Raw genomic sequence first — 23,188 nt, 5'->3', positions numbered from 1 at the left:
TATTTGTAATGGATTTCATCATGTTTTACAATCAATAGAAAATTTCTTAATGGATAGAATTTCTTAATGGATGTGTGTCATGATTTCTAATTTTTTTCCTTGAAAAGGGTACATGACAATTTTTACCTTTGCATATGTCCACGTAGGACTATGGTTCACAAAGGACCATGGTTGCTGGTTTGAAAATGACTCCCAGGGACACACTGCACGGTCCCTTTACTTGCAGGCCCCGTGAAGAGTGCTCCCTGCTTTGGATATTACGCCAGTGGTTTATGCATATTTAATGGTCCACGTGCTCCTTGGTTTCCCATGGACCACCTATACAGATAAAAAGTTCCGAATATATTAAAATTCCGTCATAATAATTTACTCGAATAAGGGAGACTCGGACACAGGAATGGTACCCGGGATCCATAATGATTACTCGCACATTGTGTGAGCATATTATTTTTCCCAAATCGTATCTTTCAACTCAGTCTTAATAATTTAATCGGTATATGTACTGGTTGGTATGCATAGCATACTCGATGTTAAAATTGTTTTGAGGTACTAACATATGGAAGGGAATAAACTTTATTCATACGGGACATTTGTCATTCATTCACTTGTTTCCTTTGGAAACTCGTTGTTAAGAACTTGTAGCAGGATACGAAGCAGTTTTTAGAGAGGTCCTCCTTCTTGGTCGTGGTCTGGAGACTAACTGAGGTTTTCGCGCGCTGTTGGAACACGGATGAGGTGAAATTTGGTGGTGTAGGGTATTGACCTTAGTTCTGTGTACCATCAGAGAAAGCTGTTGCCATATTTCCAATTCAGTTTGGAGCCACGGTGAGTAGCTATCAAAGAAAGACGCCGACGCATTACTGAACAAGTTTGATCCTGCATAATGTGAACACGTGATTACCTTGAGGGCATGAAAATACTTTAAACACAGGTCACAAGAGACAAAAAAATATAAAGATACATCGTACAGTCGTATGAGAAAAAGAATCATTGTAATAGTAATATTGAAGTATCATCATCATCATCATCTGATGCTGAAACAGAATTTATACGAATCATCATCCTTCCGATGAAGAATTTGATATTGACGCAATAGATTCACCAACGCTAACAGTTTCAGAAACCCCACGCTCATCACCATCGGTATTATGAAGAACATCAAGATTTTGGAGTTAGGTTGTTGTTGTAATAGTTAAAAAGTGGACCGAGAATGTATAAAGAATACTATTGAAAAATGAAATATCAAAGATGCATTAATATGCGACGGATGTAGAGAAAGAACCTATCATGATTATGTTCATGATTGTATGAATGTACCCCCAAAATCATTTGAATTCCGTGCGTGGAGTGTTATAGCAAGCCCTAGTGTTGAAGAAGATGTGCTTTACATGTATGTCAAGATACATATTATTGGAATATTAACAAGATAAAAATTTTAGGAAACATATTTGGAATTAAGTGATACACACTATTACCCGGAATTATTAGAGGTTCTACTAAGAAAAGACAGAAGGAAATCCTACATTCCAAAGTGAAAAATGTATCCGAATAGTGTTAGTGTTTCATGTTATGTACTGTTGAATATATTAATGTGAATTGTGTATTAAAAACATTAAAGGTATACTTAATAATCCGATTGAATACTTGGAATGCAAATTAAATATTCTTCATAATTGCACTCTTCTTTATAATACTGGAACATTTGCAGCGAAGTATTTGTCTCTTGATAAAACTCTTGATGAACATTTTGAAGTGTATGAACAAGAACACAGTGAAATCTCATTTATATGCTGTATGCGTAAAACGTAATCTTTTAAAAATACACAATTTGTTGGTCAAATTATACCATTTTTCATTCAGCGCACAAATGAAGTTTTACCATTGGTAAATCCATATATTATTGATATTCAAGTTTTAAAATGACCGATAACGAATTTATTATTTGTGAGTTTTGTGTAAGTGCACGTAATGATAGAGTAAATTTCTATTGTTTGGTAAAATCGCCAAAGAATATAATTTATTGTCATTAGGTTGCCAAAAACAAATTGATTGGCTGACTTTGAATTTACATGGTTTGAACTGGGATAGTAAAACTGCATATACTGTACCATTCAAACGCAACCTTGTATATCAATTGTGTGCAAAGAATTCAACCTTCTATTGTAAAGGTTTAGAGAAATCTTTTTGGATTAAGAGAATATTTGCATTACATAATATTATTGATTTAGAAATAAAACATTGTCCTTCATTAAATGAATTGTGTGGAAATACATTTAATGGATATTGTTCTTTTCACACAAACATTGTAAACAAATCAGGATGTACATATCGTAACACACAACTGTTGAGTTAGTAGTGGAAATATGAAAGATAAACAGCATTAACTAATACATTATTAAGATGCTAATGAGGAATTGTAAAGCAAATGCAGGAGTATGATTTTTTAAAAAAAATAATGTAAAATTAAAAAACGTATGTATACAATAAAAAATAAAAAATAAATGTATATAATAAAAAAATTAAAAATGTCTATTTATATAACAAGAAATAAAAATGTAAATATATGGTATAAAAATAAATAAAAATATTTGTGTTATCTCTTTAAAGTTTTGTTTACATAGTTATAAAAATATCATCATTCTTTTTCAAATTTTTCTTGTTAAACATTTTTAAGCACTTTTGAAATGATTGAGTGCCATAATATAATGCAAAAGAATAAAACAAAATATCCGCACAACACAGAATCATCGGCCTGATATTGTTGACTATTTGTAAAATATATTTTCGTATTTTTTGATAAAATGTTTATTATTTCCTTGGAATGTCCATAGCTGACACTCAAAGTACAAACGAAGTCTTTTCTCATCGATGTACACTGCGACCCAGTGCGAAGTATTTGAATTGGATATATCAAGATTAATTATAAGTGCGGCAGCTGGTTCAACCATTCCAGGAAGTTTGTCAGTGGGGTAAATTCCAGCAACACTTGCACCAGTCACTTTATCAATCACTAACACTTTTAGCAATTTACCACTATACATGTTAATGATTACTTTTCTTAATTGTAGTAGGTATGTAATTATCAGTTATTCACATATAAAACATAATCATAAACTTTTACATATTCACTATACAGTAATGCTTCATGAATACAGCATCTATATTGTCTGTAACGAAGCTTATTATGTGTACACTTGTGAATGTGTAAACTTAAAGCAGTATATTTTGGAAAGTATAATTCTTTAAATTTGTAACATTTCCTTGAATAATTTCTTCAAGGAAACACTTTCTAGTTTTTTCATATGTGTAAAATACTTGAAGTATTTGAACAATATGATTGAAGTATCTCCTTGAGATGTGAATAGTCTACATCGCCTTTGTGCCAGGTAATGCCATATACATTCTCAGTTTGATACTTGTTTGTACATATGATTTGCTCAGAAAACTTATTTATTGGATATGGTGGTTTAAATATTCAATTTTGAAAAAGGGAACGTCAGGATTTACAATTGCTAGCGACATTATGAAAAGATATCGTTTATATGTTTACCTTTTTTTGTCCAAAATTAAATTTGAAGGAGACTACGTTTTGCCTGATCGTCTCTTACCGCTACCAGTTAGCAAGTGACCGACTTTATTAGTGATATTTTTCTTTAAACTATCACCAGCTTCTTTTACTCGTGCTCAAACAGATTCTTTAAATGGACGTTTTTCTAATACTTCACCTGCAACTTGGATACTCGTTTGTAATGCCTGACGCTCTACAGTTTTTGCACCTTGTTTAAGAATTGGTAAAGCAAAACGAAATGACCCTTTAAAGAAAGTACCTATACCATGTCTAATTTGATATACAGGCCCTGAAAAATATGGTATTCCACATCCGCGGTGATAAGAAACGTGCCTAGATTTCATGTTAATTATTATTATTATTATTTAACAAATGCAGGAGACCGTTTTAAATGTAGTGTAACTGTAAGTGTCCCAGATCGAAATGGCAAATTTTGCCATGCGTGATTTTTTAATATTATTTCGTTTTTGTTAAAACAAAATTTTGCAAGTGGCATATAATGAATATCTTCAAAGGTACTTTGTACTTTTCCGTATTTAATATCATAGATTGTAGCTATACGTAATAATAGTGCTTTTGTATCACTTAAAAATTGACATAGTATAATATCTGTATAAATAAAAATTTGATGTGGATATCCAATATCTATGTATAGTTGTTTAAATCCCCGACGTTGTTCACAAGATCCGATTTTCAGAAAGACCAATTTTTATGATAATGTAAGTGACAATGTGACAGATTCTACACGCTCATCACATTCAACATGTACAATGTTTGAAAAACTAAATCTTGTTTAATTCATCTATTAACCCTTTCACTGTGGAAGGCGACGGAAAAAAAAAATTCCCTAACCTGCGAATGTCGATTATAGTCGACGTGTTAAAATTTGTCTGTATCTTGGGTTTGTCGATTGTAGTCGCCAGAGGTTTTCTGTGTGATTTCTATTGTTTATCGAAAACAATAGAACACAAACAAAAATGAACGGTACAACTTTGGCGACTACTCTGGACAAAGCCAAGATACGGACAAACAAAGTTGAACACGTCGACTATCGTCGACATTCGCATGTTAAGGAAATTTGGTTCTGTCGACAAAAGTCGACTTCCTCTGTGAAAGGTTTAAAAGGTGAATGGACGTATGACATCCAAGAATAACTTTACTTTTCATAGGCTCTGCATTTTCAATTTGTACCATATAACACTTTCACCTCGGTAAAATTATAACATGTTAATGGAATATGTACCTCATCAAACACTACGTACCAATGAGATTTTGATAATAGTATATTGTTTCTAATTGATTAATAAAATGTGTTGGACTATTTGTTGGATACACATTTCTATTAGTGTTCGAAACTAATGTAATGTGAAAACTATCATCAATATTTTCAGAAATCATTTTCGTTTAAAGTGAACTGTCAAGTTTGAAGTCCAAAAGCGAAATGGTAATTTCAACCCGTGTTCATTTTTTAAGTTTACTTCTATCGCATCAAAATATTTCTTTTCAACTTTAACATAACGTAGTGTGTGAAACACACAAGATTTTATATGACCGTGTTGTACAGCGAGGGACACTTCTGGATGGTACAGCCATATGGAGGTTTACGGCTTAAGTGCTCCACCAGTTGAGTCCGAAGCATTTGCATTGAAGTATTGCAACCGAATTAACTTTAAAAGAAGGCGGGTAGCATAAACGCCAGGCACTGAAAATTCCCGTACACTTGGGCGAATTTCCCACTATCGTCTACAGCATCATTTCTCCAAATGAAATGAATCTACTTCTTATGGCAAACATATTACTTGATATTTGTTCTATTTGTGGAGATAAATTGAAACAAAAAATTAAAGTCCAATCTTGTTGCTGTTGGAATTAACACTCTTTCTGTCGTTTGATCTGAAATGAAATTGCAGAGTCTGAATAAGTATTCTTTCACTTCAGGAGGGTAGGAAGAGCGGATACTCCCCTCCATCAGTGTAAAAACACATACATTTAATTAAATGTTTAGTGAGAGTGAGCCCATTGGTATAGCACTTTTGTGATTTCAATCTTTGCTCCCAAACCATCTTATGTCATACCTGATGACCTTGGAAAACGAGAGATTCAAATATGATGAAAGAGAGATACAGTCACATGCAAAAATTTAGAATTTGAGACAAAATGATCGGATAGCATCCATATTTTGTCGAAAATTTTGATTTCGTAAGTAGACATGTAAAAGCTCACCCGAACCTGAGGGCACCCCACTACCAATTGTTGAATTCAAATGGAGAACTCAGTTGAGAGTATCAGATGATTACAGAGGGGTAGAACATCATCAGGTATGGGAAACAAACAATGAAAAACTTGAACTGCCCTGAGCAGGACTTGAACCACCAAACTCATTATTACGAAGCAACGACTCTACTCACTTAATATTTATTATACTGTCACTAATATTACATAGAAAAATGGCATGGATACAATATAGGTGTAATCTAAGACCGACCACTGGGAAGAATTTCCAAGATGTGGTTCTGAGCAAATCTCGTCTGTACGATGATTATGGTTATACATCACAACAAGGAAAATGTTCACAAGCACAACTCATTGTCTCCCGCTCCTTCCCGACAGGTAGGACTGAGCTGGTTGCAAAAAGGCACTGAAACACTGTCTTTCGAGATCGACTGAAAAATATTTGGTGCGTTCCCGTTGTAAAAAGTCAAAATATAAGCATTAGAGTGGGTCGAAAAAAACGATTTCTTTCAAATCGAATTCTAATAGTGCGGAAAAGTTGGACGATCTATCGAAATGTGTAAGTGTAATTTCTTTTTGAAATCGTATAATATCTTCAGTTCGCGCATCCAGCTTAAAGTTTTACCAAATTGTCAAAAATCGAACTTTTTTGAAACACCCTCTATAGAAGACAGGTTGCTTCTGATAGTTGTAATAGAGCGCTAATTCTCAAGTAGGCATGTAATAGTACACAGAAGAAAAGAAAATCAACATCGGATAATATATTCAGTTCTTGCTCTAAGGTCAAAATCTCGTGAAATTGTAAAAAATCGTACTTTTTTGGAACACCCTGTATAAAATAATTTAGGTTGTTATAGTTTTAATGAAGCGGTTATATTTTTTCCAACGATGCGGAAATGTTCAGAAAAAGAAAATAGAAATTGGATAGTATCTTCAGTTCGTGTATTGGAACTTAAAAATCGAAAACTTAACGAAAGGAATCATTTTCTATGTTTCCGATCTGATCATGCAGCTCTTCACACATTTCTGATTTTAAAAATGACCCAGAGCTCACCACGAGGAGGTGGCTGCACTTTCGACATCCTTCCACCCTACCATTGTAGAAGTTTCAAGTTGATTTATTTTGTATTTCGGGTATAACTTTAAAATCAGACTTCTTACTAAAATCTGGCATTATACAGCGTGACAAAAGTACGGTCCGAATAAAACATCTCTGTTTAGGGAGCCACACACTTTTATAGCACAAGTTTAACACATCTTTCCACGGGCTGCGTGTGACATAGAAATTTTAGGTAGTCAAACTCTGGTAGTACTTTTGTCTTTAGAAACGACAAAATAGTCGCTGTTGTTACATGGGTCATTATTGGTGGTGATGAAAGTTTACACGTTCACCAATCTATCAATTCGGTAGTCAGTTGCTTCAAAATTGAGATCAGGTGGTAAAAATTTCTTACTCTTTTACCTGATGGTGGTTGATTCCTCGATTTCTACAATCTTCTGAAAGCTAATTTTCTTATGTGTTTCCGTTCGACCATCGCCATGACCAAAATGAGGTTTTCAGGGTGCGCAAAAAACCCGTTTCGCTGTATTACAGGGTCGATAATTTCTAGTAAACTTTCAGGTAGATATCGTGATGTTTGAATCAATTTAAACATTTTTTGCACTATCTTTTACAGATGAATTTTGTTAAATAGCAAATCAAGCTGGTGCATATGTTTTTACAATGTAAGTCGCCGATGTCTTCAACTCAAATGAAGGATCTTCTGTCGAAATATATAACCTTAAAATACGATACACTATAGTAAGCCACCTTGAATGACTTATTGTGCCTGGATCCTTTACTGCAAAATCACTTGGACAATCGCCGCTGTTTATAGCTCTAACAATATCAAGAAGATATTTTTTTATTTGCTCAGGTCATTTTCTTTTACGAAGATATCTTCGGTCTGAATATTCTCATAACCAACAACAGGAAGCTGCTCACAGTGTTTCAATTGCTTGAAGATAGTTGCAGAAAATGATTTGAGCCTGAAGTGTCACCATCTAGGCACTCGAAAAGATGTCTGAAAGGTAACTCATTAAAATGTAGTAAAAAAATGAATAGAGTGGTCTTCCAAGTTTGACCTCAATATTATGAATAATCCCAGTTTTCCATCCAGTATTAACCACTGTCCCATCACAGCTGATAGCAACAAGATCATTTATGTCTACGTCTTTGTCACTTAAATAAGAAAGTATACTCTCAGATATATCCCTTGCGGATCCTGTTCTACGCGTTGTATGGCCAGTGAACTGATTTCTGAAGAAAAAAATATACATATTACAAATGGGGATATGAAACACTGTGGAATTTCTATTTTTCGTTGAAGAATGTATTCGATTTCATTTTTTGTGCCTGTTGCTACATGCTTAAAGAAAATCACAGCCCTATTTGGGCTATAACAACATAAACTATTTTATACAGGGTGTTCCAAAAAGTACGGTTTTTTACAATTTCACGAGATTTTGACCTTAGAGCAAGAACTGAAGATATTATCCGATGTTGATTTTCTTTTCCTCTGTGTATTGTTACATGCCTACTTGAGAATTAGCGCTCTATTACAACTATCAGAAACAACCTGTCTTCTATACAGGGTGTTTCAAAAAAGATCAATTTTCGACAATTTGGTAAAACTTTAACCTGGATACGCGAACTGAAGATATTAGATTGTAGATTTGAGAGAAATCGTTTTTTCGACCCACCCTAATAAGCATTCATCACTCCGCGGCATGGAACGATGAACATATAACAATGTGGTACCAACTAACCAGAGGACCGTATTATGTTTGGTTTTTGGTAGTACTGAAAGGCAAGAAAGAATAGGAGATCTACGTAAATAAAGGAACAGGTGGACGGCAGATCAAGCTCAACATACGAATGAGGAGGTTCCAAATAATATCGGCAGCTAAACGTGACATGTGACAATGTTGTAGTGTGTTGAAGTGGTCAGAATATTTGCAGGTGAGGGTTGTGGTACGTCCAATGCGTAGAAGTATTTCTTGTGTGGCAGGCAGTTGATGAACTATGGTCGTCCATACTGCTTGTGTGTGCAAGGGGAGGGCATTGGTTCGTAGATTTTGCCAAATTTGGCGCCATTGTTTATTGGGGAATATATCCTATACCCGGACTCTCACATTTACAAGTGATGGTCTCCACAATTGCCGGTATAAGGTTGGGGAGTATATGTAGTAGGAGAAGCAAGCTCACCAGAATATGTCTATGCTTGAACAAGATTTGTGACATATGTAGGACATAAGTCGCCAAATCGGCAGAAAGGCGGCTTCCTTAGTTGAGAGTATTCGTTCCAGAAACATTCGATCCACACTCGTGTGTAGTCCATGTGGTTCTCAACGTCGTGATACGCATCTAGCATATATAATACTCGACTTTTAAGACGAATGTTTACGAGTCCAAGGCCCCCTTCGCTGCGAGAAAGATAAATAGTGTTGTGCCGGAGGCGGAAGACGTAGCCCCGCCAAAGAAACCACATAAAAACAGATTTAATTTGTCGAGCGTAAACAGACGGGAGGGGAAAGTGCGCGCGTAGTACCAAAGTTTAGCAGCGACATACTGGTTGAGATATTGAATCTTATGTATTATATGCAGACCGCGGAACCATTGTAAGTATAGCATCTGCTAAATCTGATGAACGATAGGACGCCAGAAAGCATCCATTTGTTTGCGTGCATAGCTATGAAAGGTTATGCTGAGTACTGTTAAAGCATCAACCATGGAAATGTGAGAGCATGAATCAGGTTAGGAGGGTAGGGAAAATCCGTGAAAGGACTGGAGTTTGGTCTTGGGTTTATTGTATGCCAAGCCGGAGCACTGGGTGAACTCGGTAGTTATGCAGATGGCGGTGAGCATATATTCGGGCTTAGTTCCAATTAACGTGACGTCATCCGCAAATCCGAAAACGTATAATTGATGGTATTTCGGTATACCGGGAGAGGTAATCTGAGCGAGAGCTCGGAGATAGGTATCTAGAACTATCACAAAGAGACTCGTCGAGATGCTATCGCCTTGCCTTCATCCGCGTTGCAGAGCAAATGTTTCGGAAAAATGATCAAATCAGAAATTTAGGTCACCAGTGCCAAGCAGACGTTTCTGTTAACCCTCAGTTGAGTTGCTTTGCTCGAGGGAGAAGGACCTCTCTGAAAACTGCTCCCTATCCTGCTACAAGTTCTTAACAACAAGTTTCCAAATAAGCAAATAAATGAATGAAAAAATGTCCCACATGAATAAAGTTCATTCCCTTGCAACTTTATAGTACTTCGAAACAATTTTAGCATCGAGTATGCTATGCATAACAACCAGTATATATACCGAGTAAATTATTAAGAATGAGTTAAAAGGTACGATTTGGGAAAAATAATATGCTGTTCGAGTAATCATTAGGGATCCTGGGGTCGATTCCTGTGTCCGAGTTTCCCTTATTGCAGTAAATTTTTATGACGGAATTGTACCATTTTCGGAACGTTTTATCAGTTCACACATATTTTAACAACGCGCTTTTAAATGTTTCGGACCTTTTTATCTGTATAGGTGGTGGTCCCTGGGAGACCAAGGCACACGGGGAACATTACATATGCATAAACCAGTCGCGTGATAATATCAAAAGCAGAGGGACAATACCCTGCAAGAACAGGAACAATCCAGTGTAGCCCTGAGGGTCATTTTCAAACCAGTAACCATGGAACATGTTCCTCTGTGAAACGTAGTCCTACGTGGGCATATGTAAAGGTCACAATCTATCATTTACTTTTTTCCAGGAAAAAACTTTTAGAAATCATGACACACTTTCTATCCATTAAGAAACTTTCTCATGATTGTGAAACATGATGAAATGCATTACAAAGAACAGGGTTATCCAAAAGGCGGCTTCCTTTATTTAGAAAGTAGCATGTATCTACTACATATATGAGAAAAATGGAACATCTTCAGACTTTCAAAAATTTGTCCCGACTCTGTTTTTAAGATACAAGAATGGAATTTTGTACATGTTTTATGCACATGTACACCTTGCTCAGAAAGGTTGAGCGCATTCTTTATTGGTGTTTTGAGGCAAAAATTTTCTAAGTCCAGCTGCGGGTATCTTCGGAAAAAAGTAAACCAGTTTCGAACCTTCAAGCTAGCCTTTGCAATCGAGAAAAAGTTTGCAGATGTGTTTTTCTTCTTTTAAATATAATAAGACTTGTTACCAAGTGTAGAAAAAAGCAACATTGATTGAAATACTTAATGATACAATATTTCGAAACCTTGTATTAATGTCAGCACATTCTTGTTTGTCATTTAGCTCTCCATACGTAATGGAACATTTAGATAGGTTAAAGAATCTTTCCATATGTAAAAGAATGCTCAAAGTTAAGACATAGAACATAATTATCGCCTGAGTACTAAAATAAAATTCAAAGTAGAAAAAAACCGCGTTTGGACTGGATATGAATGTCATAATTATTTTGAGAAACGTTAAACATGTTTCGCTAGAAGCATGTTTCCGCAGATCCTTGTGTTAGCTCACTGCTAAGATGTCTGATTTCAAATCTTAAGGTTACGAGTTCGATTCCCATCTGGGACTGCGATTTTTTTATGAAATTGTATTTTCCGCAATGCATGAAAATTTATATAAAATAATTACATTAAAATACCTCAGTTGTATATATATCACATAATCGTTGCAGAACAAAGTAATTATTATGTTTAAAATATAACATCTGAGATAGGTAGGTGTTAACAGTAGGTCGGTATTATATATGAGAATGTTAAATACAAGTTCGGAAAATCGTCCAATAGCAATAAATAAATTATGTAGTGTATTTATTTGCAGCTATTTGTCATACAGATGTAACTTCTCAATATTCTCATTACAGCATGTTTTTACATTTGGGAAAGACAGTATATTCCTACGGATATAGAAAGTGTATAAACAGAGTAACCAAAGTCGGATCCTGGTTGAAGACACGTAATTTTTCCCGATCCCCTTATCGTCACGGGAAGAAACACAAATTCTCTTTAGAACGGAATGTCGTTACTTAGAGTCTCATTCGAATCCGTTGAATATGCTTTTGTATATTCATCTCTCTCTCTCTCTCTCTCGCTTTGTTTATGTGTGTGTGTGTGTGTGTGTGTTGCGGAATATTCCAAGTTGAATACACCAATTGCAAAGTATATGAGCATCATTGTCATCGAATATCAGAAATTGAAAATCATGTTTGGGTTGGATGTTCATGTTAGCTCACTGGTAGAGTACGGCCTTGGTAATGAAGAGGTATTGAGTTCAAAGCCTGCAGCGATTTATCGCAAAGGGGGCACACATTTCGGAGGAAGTGTGTTACTCATGTTAGGAAGGTGCATGTGCACATGTATAAAATAGAAGGTAAAAGTAATAAAATGTGCTCAAAATCAAGGAAATGCAGGGTTTACTTTTGAAAATTGTATTGAGCTTCGTGCCAACCATGGTGGCTGTTCGCAGTTAGTCTGTCGACCTCACTCATATGTACGGAGACATCGTCATATACTCTCGCTCCGGGCGCTGATTTTCCATGCCACGGCTCTGTTCACTATAAACAAGAAATGGATTCTACTATTATAGAAATAGGTATGTTAAAAATCCCATACAAGCTTATTATAAAACACAAATTATAAAAGGGTCGCTGGCAAGAGAATGTGATAAAAGGGGATCGTGATAGGAATTAGATTGAGAACCACTGGCCTAGAGAAATTTTAACCACATTTCTTGTAGTCTGAAAAATAGTGCTGTTGGGTTACCTATGGTGAATGGGAGGGGGATACATATAAACGAATGATAGAAAATGATCGATATTAGTGTCGAATTCATAGTTTTTGGGGTCGCTTAGAGAAATAGTGTGACTTTCGATTTCGCTTAGCTCCTATTAGCTCTCATTAGTTGGAATGGGTACGAGCGAGATTTCTTTGAAACTCGATTCGACTCGAAACAGACAACTTTGAGGTCTACTCTAGGGCTCGGCGCGAAAAATTTGCTCCAACTCGACTCGCATTAGAGTCGAGTCGAACCAAAACGAGCCAAATCTTTTGTGTAGTCCAACCGAGACAATACATAGACAATATAATTGTTCTATTATCAATTATACTACTATTACTAAAAATAATAATAATAATAATAATAATAATAATAATAACTCGGTAGTCATGAAGTCTACAAGGCACAGACATCGTTCATTACTCTATGCTCTAAGCGTAGGTGGACTACAGATGGTCAATTATTGACCTCTCGCCAAAAATTGGTGGTCCCGCAGAGACGATCAGCTGTGGCACCAGTTCCATTTTGAAAAATTTACTACCATTGGCAGAGACGCGATGAAACGCCAACGAACCACAAAATTACTCTCCCAAAATATATTAAACTGCCTATATCTGTGATTTGTTTATACTTAGGTGAGTCAAAAAAAACACTAAACAAATACCCCGGGATGGACCCGAACTATCAATATTACGATTACTAGGCACGTGTTCTTCTGACTTCCCCACGGAAACGATCATAAAAAGCTTGCTTGTTGAAGGATAAATCATTGAGGTCTTAATTTAGTCAATCAGACAAACCCCTACATCTCGAGTTCTAGGAGGTGGTACCGTGAACCATTTCAGATTTATTGCTTCCTGGTGGGGTACTATCTATGTGCAAAATTTGAGCATAATAGCCGAAATACATCTTCGGTGCCTCTTCTCTTTAGTACAATTTTAACCAGAGATGGTGTTTGTCAATGAAAATTTATCCACCATGATCTACTATCACCAAACACTCAAATGACCCATTGACCCACTCTGACCCATCATCCATCGTGATCCCCTCTGACCTACCACCAACTATGAACTACTCTGAACCATTGCGAACAACTCCGAACTACCAAAACCCATCGTCATCAAATCTGACCCCTGATCCACGTCCTTCTCTCCATTGACTAAAGAGGTTACACTTGTAATAAAACAAGACTATGAAATTATCACTTATCGGAGTTTGAATTTCTACCGTCAATGGCTCATTGCACCTTTCTATTACAATATTGGTTAATCTGACCTTTAAGATATACAGTGGTAAAATGTTTCCCATCTTCCGAATTAAAATGAATTTAAATTTATCATATATAATTATTTCTTTGTTGCCTTACATACACATTTCAGTAGAAAATAGGATGAAATTTAAAAGTCTCAAATAAAGGAAAAGTAGACGAACGTAAAAAAGAAAGAAAACCTAATTTTCTATATAATTAAGCATGCCGTACTAATTGAAAATGCCCATGTAATTAAGTTCAGAATACCAATTTTATGGCCATTTTCTCTCAACTTTATGGCATGATTGCCTTATGTTCTGAACGCTCCATATATTAAACATCAGCTTCTGCAATTATAAATAGAAAGCAGTGGGTATAAAATTCGAAGAACTGTAGTTTTCATTACTCAATTTCTTTCTCAACTAATATCAAACGTTTTCGATTATTTTTACAAATCAACCCACTACCAATTTCCAATATATAGAAAATGCCCCCCCACGCTCATAAAAAAATTAAAACATGTCAGGACATATGTTGTTTATTTTTAATAAAGAGCTATATGCTGAATTTCAGCTCTTAGTCCAACGACTTGTGAGATACTCAATTTTTCGCAAAAATTCGGACTTCTACTCCCCCTAAGGATATGTATTATAATTGTTAGGTTTCTTTATTTTTGGTACCTTCAGTGAAGCAAAGTATTACTTTAATTAACTTCTCAAATCTACTAGAGTTTACAAATGAATTATATCATTTTCTTTTCACTGTCAACCTTTAATTGACTTACACCAATACACTTAATTAAACAGGAGCCTTTCTGAATCCCAAAAACTATAACAATAACTATGATCCCACTTGGCGTTACCATAAGCCACTAAAATATCAAAAGCCACTCTTGGCTTATAAACCTACCATAACAGTATCCACTCTCGGCTCTTCGACCTTATTATCAACAGCCACGCTTGGCTCATAAACCATAAAATATCAATTGCCACACTGGCTCTAACTTTCCTTAACATAAAAAAGACTTGAGCCACTTATATGGCTCCATTTCTACATCAACACGATTACACATTATTTATTTCTACATAGTAACATCCTTCATTTGTTGTTTCTATTTTCCAACACTTTGTCCGATTATTCAAAATCAACACCATGTCCGGCTAACTAATATAACCCAATACTCTCCCATGTATTGCCAAAAACAAATGTCGTCCCCAATAACTACATATTTCTCCGCCCCTTCATCCCTAACTTGAAAATAAAACTTAATTCGAATATGCTTAATTAGTGAATTTATTACAATTAAATACCACTCACTAGATGCTACAGCTACAACTACGTAACAAAAAATAACAAATGTGAAACACGTTCTGAATTATTTTTAGCTAATATTTATCTGAATTCTAACGCTAATATTAAACATATTACAATAGGAAAAGAGGATTGTTCATGAAATAGTATATTTGCTCTTGATTTTTAACTTTTTTCATAAGGAAGAAAATAAGATATTATTCAAGTTTTAAACTTCGCACGCTGCAAATATGTTGCCCTCTAGGCAATGGGACTAATGTGAAATGTGGACTAATGTGGACTAATGGGAAATGCGGCACTGTTAGCGGCGCTGAAAACTTACGATTCGATTCTAATATCGGTTGACGTCGATATTTTTATGTCGCTACGTAACCATCCTGGGTGCTAATGGGAGCTTAATTGGACTTGAAGTGAAAGTAGAACTATTCATCTAAGCGACCACGAAACTATGGGTTCGACACTAATTTCGACCCGGTTCTAGCATTTTTGATATGTATCTCAAGAGTACTCTTTTCCAGACTGTAAGAAATATAGTTAAACTTGCTCTAGATGTATCAGAATTATGTTGAAACACACACATACATCCACTTTTATATTCTGTATAAATAGAGTGAGCAAGCGAGCGAGAGAGAGCGACTCAAGGCATCACAACTTCCACATTGCAAAAGCATATATCAGGAATTGACATAGGCGGAACTAGAAAGGGTCCAGGGGGTGCCGGCTCCCCCTAGAAGCAAAGCTGGCCCTCCCCAGAATTTTTATACTGGATGAAAATAATGTTATTAATTTACCTCAATTTGCGCAAAACAATTTTAATGATGCTTGCATTCGACATGTTTAATATTGTCTATATTCGTCCACCTATCGACTTTTTTTTAATATGGGTCTATGGTCTTGTGCCTGAATGTAATAAAATACCTGGACTAATGTGATAGTGGGCAGTATAGTGACCTCTCGACTTGAGCTGTATGCGACTTTTTTTATTTGATAGCTTCATTAATGTAAATTATTTTTGTATTCTTTCAAGTAATTCACTTATTGACGTAGTAATTTTTTCTTGTTTATATATGTGTGATAAATCAGTCTTATTGTTATTATTTTATTTATAGCATACTGTAGTAATGTTTGAACAGTTACGATTCTCAGAGCAAATTATTCAGGTACACTAAAAAAACAGAAAGGAAAGAAAAAAAGAAGCCGAACTCTTGAACTGCTAAACTGAAGCAATTACGCATATAATACCCATTCACAAGTCACTATTCAATATCGTTTGTTGCTTTTCCTCCTTCTTCTTAGTATTATTTATGACATGAAGTTTGTAGTTACATGCTTAAGGTTTAAACTGTAATCAGGTGCGCACCCAGAAATTTTTGTTCAGAGTGTCGAAAGTTGGGAGGGGTACAATATTGCAAGACACAGACATGACGTTATTCTGCGTCCGAGTAAAAAACAAATAATTTCCAAGTAGCGTAAGTTATGCACCACATGAACAATTTTTATATTTTGCTTTCGAAAAGGGAGTGTATTTGTGCTATGCTAAAGAAAAAAAATATGTTCCTGATAACCTGATATTGTAGTTTCATGCTGTAAAAGTTACATGGGTATTGCAGCAATAACAAGCAGTGTTCGTAGTTTGAGGGAAATTTAGAGAAATTGTTGCGCTTACTGATTAGCCAATATAAATATTTAAGTTTTTATTTGTTCGTCGGAAATAAACCAATAATAATTTCACTGTTAAGTCAAGTATAGTTTTATAAGGAAGTGCACGTATGTATGTCAAGTCACTAAGATTTCATGCGATCCAAATTGGATGGACTTCCCATGAGTGCTCCCTGGTACAGAGAAAACACAATCATTATATATATATATATATATATATATATATATATATTGAGGGTTCGGGCCCGGTGGACCTCCTTGTGGGTGTCCCCTGCCTGCAATGATATTTCTCAACGGTTGACGCTAACGATGTAACTACAACAATACGCTTAAAAGCTCATAATGTAATTCAGGAATATTATAAGTGTTGATATATTTTCTCTCCCTCTTAAAATATTGTGATCAACATTATTATCAATCAATTCTGCTGGTGGAATCTTTGTTTCATTAAATGTTTCTTGTTTTCATTTTTACAATCACATCTGCTTGTCCATCAGGGCCACTTATCATACGTCCTCCCGAAAATTGTAAGGTGTGTAATTTAATATTTAATTGAAAAGATAATGGGAAACATCTTATATAGGAACACGGGTCCCTCAAGTCCGTCTACATGTCTCCTCCTCTCGTATTGTTGATCTGCTTCACTCTAATTGTATTTTTTTTAATATTTAAGTTGTTCGGGAGTTAGCCAACTATATTTCTACCACTGTTTTGTATGTATACCATTGCTTCTGTTTTTTTTAGTTAAAAATGTTTTGTGTATAAAAATTTGTTGCATTTCTTTGTTCGCAAAGATTTATGTAATTAAACCGCAACATTAGTAAACGACAATGAATAGCCCATGACTGATTTTTGAAAAGTTATAACTTTATTTATGTCACTTCTTGTATATTTATTTGTGTTTCTAAAAGATGTAAGAGCAGGAGTAAAAGTAAAGGGGAACACAGGAGGACACCCTTCTCCCACTTCCAAAACTATCTACGAAGCCCCTCCAATTCCTAAAAAATGCAATGGGCAAAGATAGGCACGGAAGACGGCGTGATGTCAACCGTCCCCCTATCTTTTCAGACCCACTTTTACCCTTGTGTAAGAGTAAACTGAGAGCATGACAGTTAGCGTTTACGAATAATGTATTTTCGGTCAGAATTGCTCGAGTAAAACAGTAATAGAACATTATGAGTTTTCATAATTAGAGTAGATTTTAGGTAGTTATTTAGTAGCATCAGAATATAGGGATATACAATTTTAAGTAAATTTCAAAAAAATAAATTTTCACTGAAATTTTACATGACAGTGTCGTGTTAGAACTAAATAACTTGGAGTTGATAATGAGTGCGGGGTAAGGGAGACTATATATAACATCATAACAAGGTCTTCTAAATATTCTTCCAATTTTTCGGAACTAATGGACCATGCCCCCTCCCTTAGGAAAATATCCTAGTTACGCCAATGGGAATTGAATTGAAAATGTATGTAAAGACTTTCTGCTATGGCATGCTTCATAAGGACAATTCCAGTCTGCTCACGTGACTTTTGGGGTTCATGAATTTGTTGCGAGCGTTCCGACTTTGGATTCTCTGTTTATACCCTCTCTTTATGCATCGAATAATTTTTCAAGAACATAAATGATATGCTGTAATATGAATATTGAGAAGTACCCTCTATATGACAAATAGCTGCAAATAAATACACTACATAATTTATTTATTGCTATTGAACGATTTTCCTAACTTGTATTTAACATTCTCATATATAATATCGACCTGCTGTGAACACCTACCTATCTCAGATGTTATATTTTGAACATAATAATTACTATGTTCTGCAATGATTACCTTATATATATATATATATATATATATATATATATATATATATATATATAACTGAAGTATTTTAATGTAATTATTTTATATAATTTTTCATGCAATTGCGGAAAATATAATTTAAAAAAAACGTTGACCGAGAAGAGAATCGAACTCACAACCTTACGATTAGAAATCCGACAGCTTACCAGTGAACCAACACAAGGATTTACAGAAACATGCTTCTAGTGAAACATGTGTAACTGTTCTCAAGAAAATTATGACATTCATATCCACTACAAACGCTGTTTTTGAGGCGATAATTACGTTCTATGTCATAACTTTGAGCATTCTTTTACATATGGAAAGATTCTTTAACGTATCTAAATGTTCAATTACGTATGGAGAGCTAAATGGCAAATATGAATGTGCTAACATAATACAAGGTTTCGAAATATTGTGTCATTAAGTATTTCAATCAATGTTGCTTTTTTTCTACACTTGGTAACAAGTCTTATTATATTTAAAAGAAGAAAAACAAATCTGCAAACTTTTTCCCGATTGCAAAGGATGGCTTGGAGGTTCGAACCTGGTTTACTTTTTTCCGAAGATACCCGAAGCTGGACTTAGAAATTTTTTGCCTCAAAACACCAATAAAGAATGCGCTCAACCTTTTTGAGACAAGATGTACATAACAAGGCATTTCTTTTTTAAATTCAAATCGCTATTTTAACCAAGGCCCGGGCCAGAGAAGCACACAAATAAAAAAAGTGAAAAATCTTCTGCTTTTTTATTTTATTATTTTTGATGTATAATACGGAGAAGAGAATGGTACCCTTGAAAAGTATGATCTATCCTGAAACAAACGATTTATGATCCTACGATAAATAGTAAGGAACCAGTAGCGGTTTGAGAGGAAGTATAAAATTTACCTCAAAAAGTGGAAATTCTAAAAGAGTTTACTAATCGATATTTTAATTTGTGTCAGGTTGAACAGTAAATTAAGAAACTACATTACATAAAAATGTATTTGTAAAAGAAAAGACTTTTAAATTGTAATTTGAGTGTGTAACTTTTACTGTATTTAAATTTGATTCTGATGTTTTGAATGTTTCAGATATAATGAAGATAATACTTATTTTGCTTGTATCGAGATTAGTAGTTATATTGGTAAGTTAAATAATAATGTAGCTTGGTTTTTAACAATACATTAGTTGTAGTAAATAACTTTTCAATACCACTGCAGTATTTAAAGTAGACACAAATTTGTTCATTAATTCTATTGAAAAAAAAGTTAATCACTAAAGTAGAATAAATATGGTGACTCAGCAGAATTATATTAAGATTCTATGTATTTGTTCAAAAGCGTTAACATTATTCATATATTTCAAGTATAGAACAAAACGTATTTTACTACAGAAGGAATAGTACGTTGAGGATATTGGATATTAAGAATCATGTCTAATATTAAGAAACAAAGAAGAAGAAAAGTATTAGAAATGTTAAAAGAAGTGTTTCAAGAAAATTCGAAATATCTAGTCGTCAGTTTCGTTATACAGATTTCAGTAACACTGACGACGATATTAAAAAACTCATAATGAACTGTGAATACATCAGTTTGATCTCGGTCATAACAATATGCCAGTATACTGAAACATTTCCATACGAAAGGGGAAGGTGCAGCAAACCGCAGTACAGAAACTCGTTGGTTCGAGAAATTTCGTGCAGGTGAGGATGTTACATATGATTAGAATAAAAAATTGCACACGATGTGTAAATATATGGACAATTCCAGGTAAATAATAATCACCTGGCTTTCCTATATGGAAACACTATACATAAAACAAAAATGCAGCACTAATTTCATGCAAATAGGAATATATTTTATTTGGAATCAGTTTGACCCTAAACATTTCAAACAGAAATATTTCGGAAGAAACTCCTATACAGATAGGTTTGATTCCGATGTCTCCCATAGTAACAATGTAATAGGTATATGATAATAGAATTGTTGAAATAAATAAATGAACTTTTAGATTTAAGATTTTAGATTTAAGGTAATAACTTTATATTTATTTGACAGTCATTGGCGAAAGATTATTTTGGGGGAATTGTACTTTTCAAGTATTTCATAAGAATTTCCAGACCCATATTTTCAAATCAAAAGGTGAGTTATAATCAAGCGTGCATTATATCAACAAAGTTAGTATACTATTAAATTCAGGATGGTACTATTAACATATTAAGTACATTACGAGTTGAAGTAACTCAACGTTTGCTTAGTTCCGGGGCCTCGGAAAACAAACTCTCCTCACGTGTATCTTGACTTGGGCATTGTGTAGTTAAAGGCGACTCACTCTCACATAACCGTGTGCGTGGGTTTTCTCGGGGTTCTCCCGTTTCCTCCCACTTTCTTCATTCCACCATTTCATTCATTTCTCATAATCACCGTCTCCTTTAGCCTAACCGGCATAATCGTGGGACTTAAAACTCAAAGATTTCATTTCATTTTTTTTTCACTCTCACATGGTGTAAGATTTATATAATCTGATTGGCAGCCGCCAGGCAAATCTGTCTATTGGTGTAAATAAGTGACTCACATTTTAAAACATTTTTAAATGAAGTAAAGAATTCGTTCTTTTCCCCTTATTTTTATCCCACTTTCATAATATAAGATCTTTGCACACACGAAATATTTCATTTTATATTATGGCAAACATTCTACACAACATCGTAGATCTATTCACATCTTTTACAAATGCTAGCACGACTACAAACTGCCCCTATATAACTAAAATAAATATTTCCAGATTTTAAAAGAATAGTAGTATACGAAATGTTAAGAGAAACGTGCATTACCAAATATAACTTGTGGTGGTAATAGGTAAGAGAAAAAGTACTTCAAAGTTAAATAAATTATCTGCTCAATATATTGATCAAAAGCAAGATGCGAATTATTAAATAAATAACTACAGATTAATTTTATTGAAAGCAAGTAATGTTTGTAAATTTTATGCATGTGCTTTAAATTGTGAGGTTTAAAAGATTTGAAAACAAAAGATTTCGAATACATCAAAAGATACAACTCTTTCCTTGCAGAACGCATTAACGTTTACAGGTCTTTAACGTAATCCCCTTTCATGTTTATGAATTGATGCCATTTTGCTGGAAGAAGCTGGACTGCAATAACTGTCCATTTAGATTGAGGTTCTCTACTGAGCATGTTATTCTATTCAGAATTGCAGTCTTTTTTGATAAAATGTTATCATCTGGGACATGTTTTGCGGGACGAGATCAAACTTATTTGTACTCATATCAGATATGTATACTGGATGTTCAAAACCATCCAATCTTACCAGTTGAGAAACGTATCACCTCATAATAATAGATTTGTAATAGTGTAATAGAAATCATAATGAGTCTTGGAAATATCGCAGTTAGTTCAACGACGAGGACGAAAATACTATAAAAACGAATAGTAGCACGTGTGGCTGAGTTGCATACTGGACTAGTATTTTCATATTATACGTTATTGGAAATATGATTTCAGTTTCCAAAATGTTCTTATATATATATATATATATATATATATATATATATATATATATATATATATATATATATATATATATATACAGAGCGGAGAGTGGGTTATCTTAGCCTTTAAATTATTGTTTCTATATCGGCTTATATCATCGCGACTTCTTTCCGTGTATAACCATAATTTGTAGGAATATATGTGTATTGCTACTATGTTCATAAACTCCGAATCATCAATAGCAAAAGTGTAACATGTTGACTTTATAGACTGTAATATTATGAGCCATTAAGCGCGTTCGTGCAACTTTAAAAAATGTCTTTCAGTTGTTCTATATTCATACAAATATTAGCCTCGGTTCAGACATGCAGAGAAGTCTGTTGCGGGCCGGAAATATATTGGTTCATATCATTCATACCACACGTGCAGACTTTCCAGCACGACTCTTCTCCGGGCCCGCAGCGGGAAAAAGTTGAGTAGCGAGTCCGCACAGGTGTTGCGGGTCGGAAAACCATTGCTGGCAACGAGGCAAGCCACACGTGCAGACTTTCCCGCGCCCGCAGAAATGGAAAGCGAAGAACTGAATGAAGAACTATTCATTAACGAAATACAAAATATCACGAGATATGAAATTTAAAGTGCGAAATGTATAGAGATAGAAATAAAAAACGGGATGCATGGACTAAAGTGTGTGAAACCTTATGGGAGAAATTTAATGAAAAAACTTAAGAAAAAAAACAGTATTGGTATGTATTATTATAACTTTTTAATGTAAAAATCTAACATTCATGTAGTGTTTACATTTGATTTCCGTTTAGCGTCCCTTTCCAGCGGAGAGGCTATGAATACTTTTTTGTGATAACAATAGACAACAAATACGCTTGGAGAAAAAGCCTTTATTGTTAATGCAGTTTCTTTGATGAGATTTCTTGTCACTCACTCCGGAATGAACCGACTGTTTATAACGTACGTTGCATTATACTTTAGGTCGAGGCAAGGGTGCCC

The 23,188-nt window shown here is 34.6% G+C and overlaps 1 long non-coding RNA gene across 1 annotated transcript in view; it reads left to right on the top strand.

The window, feature by feature from the left end:
* Positions 1 to 23,188, top strand: part of LOC145683466 (uncharacterized) — a 58,446-nt gene that overhangs the window by 4,548 nt on the left and 30,710 nt on the right. Inside the window, exon 2 of the long non-coding RNA XR_014131113.1 lies at positions 19,763 to 19,815. This is a non-coding gene — a long non-coding RNA (uncharacterized LOC145683466). The remainder of the gene's footprint in view (positions 1 to 19,762; positions 19,816 to 23,188) is intronic.

This window comes from Thermobia domestica, chromosome 4 (genome assembly GCF_964235325.1).
Source record: "Thermobia domestica chromosome 4, izTheDome1.hap1.1, whole genome shotgun sequence".
Taxonomy (NCBI): Eukaryota; Metazoa; Arthropoda; class Insecta; order Zygentoma; family Lepismatidae; genus Thermobia; species Thermobia domestica.
Note: the sequence above shows the minus strand (reverse complement) of the source record. Positions and strands in the feature narration are given on the sequence as shown.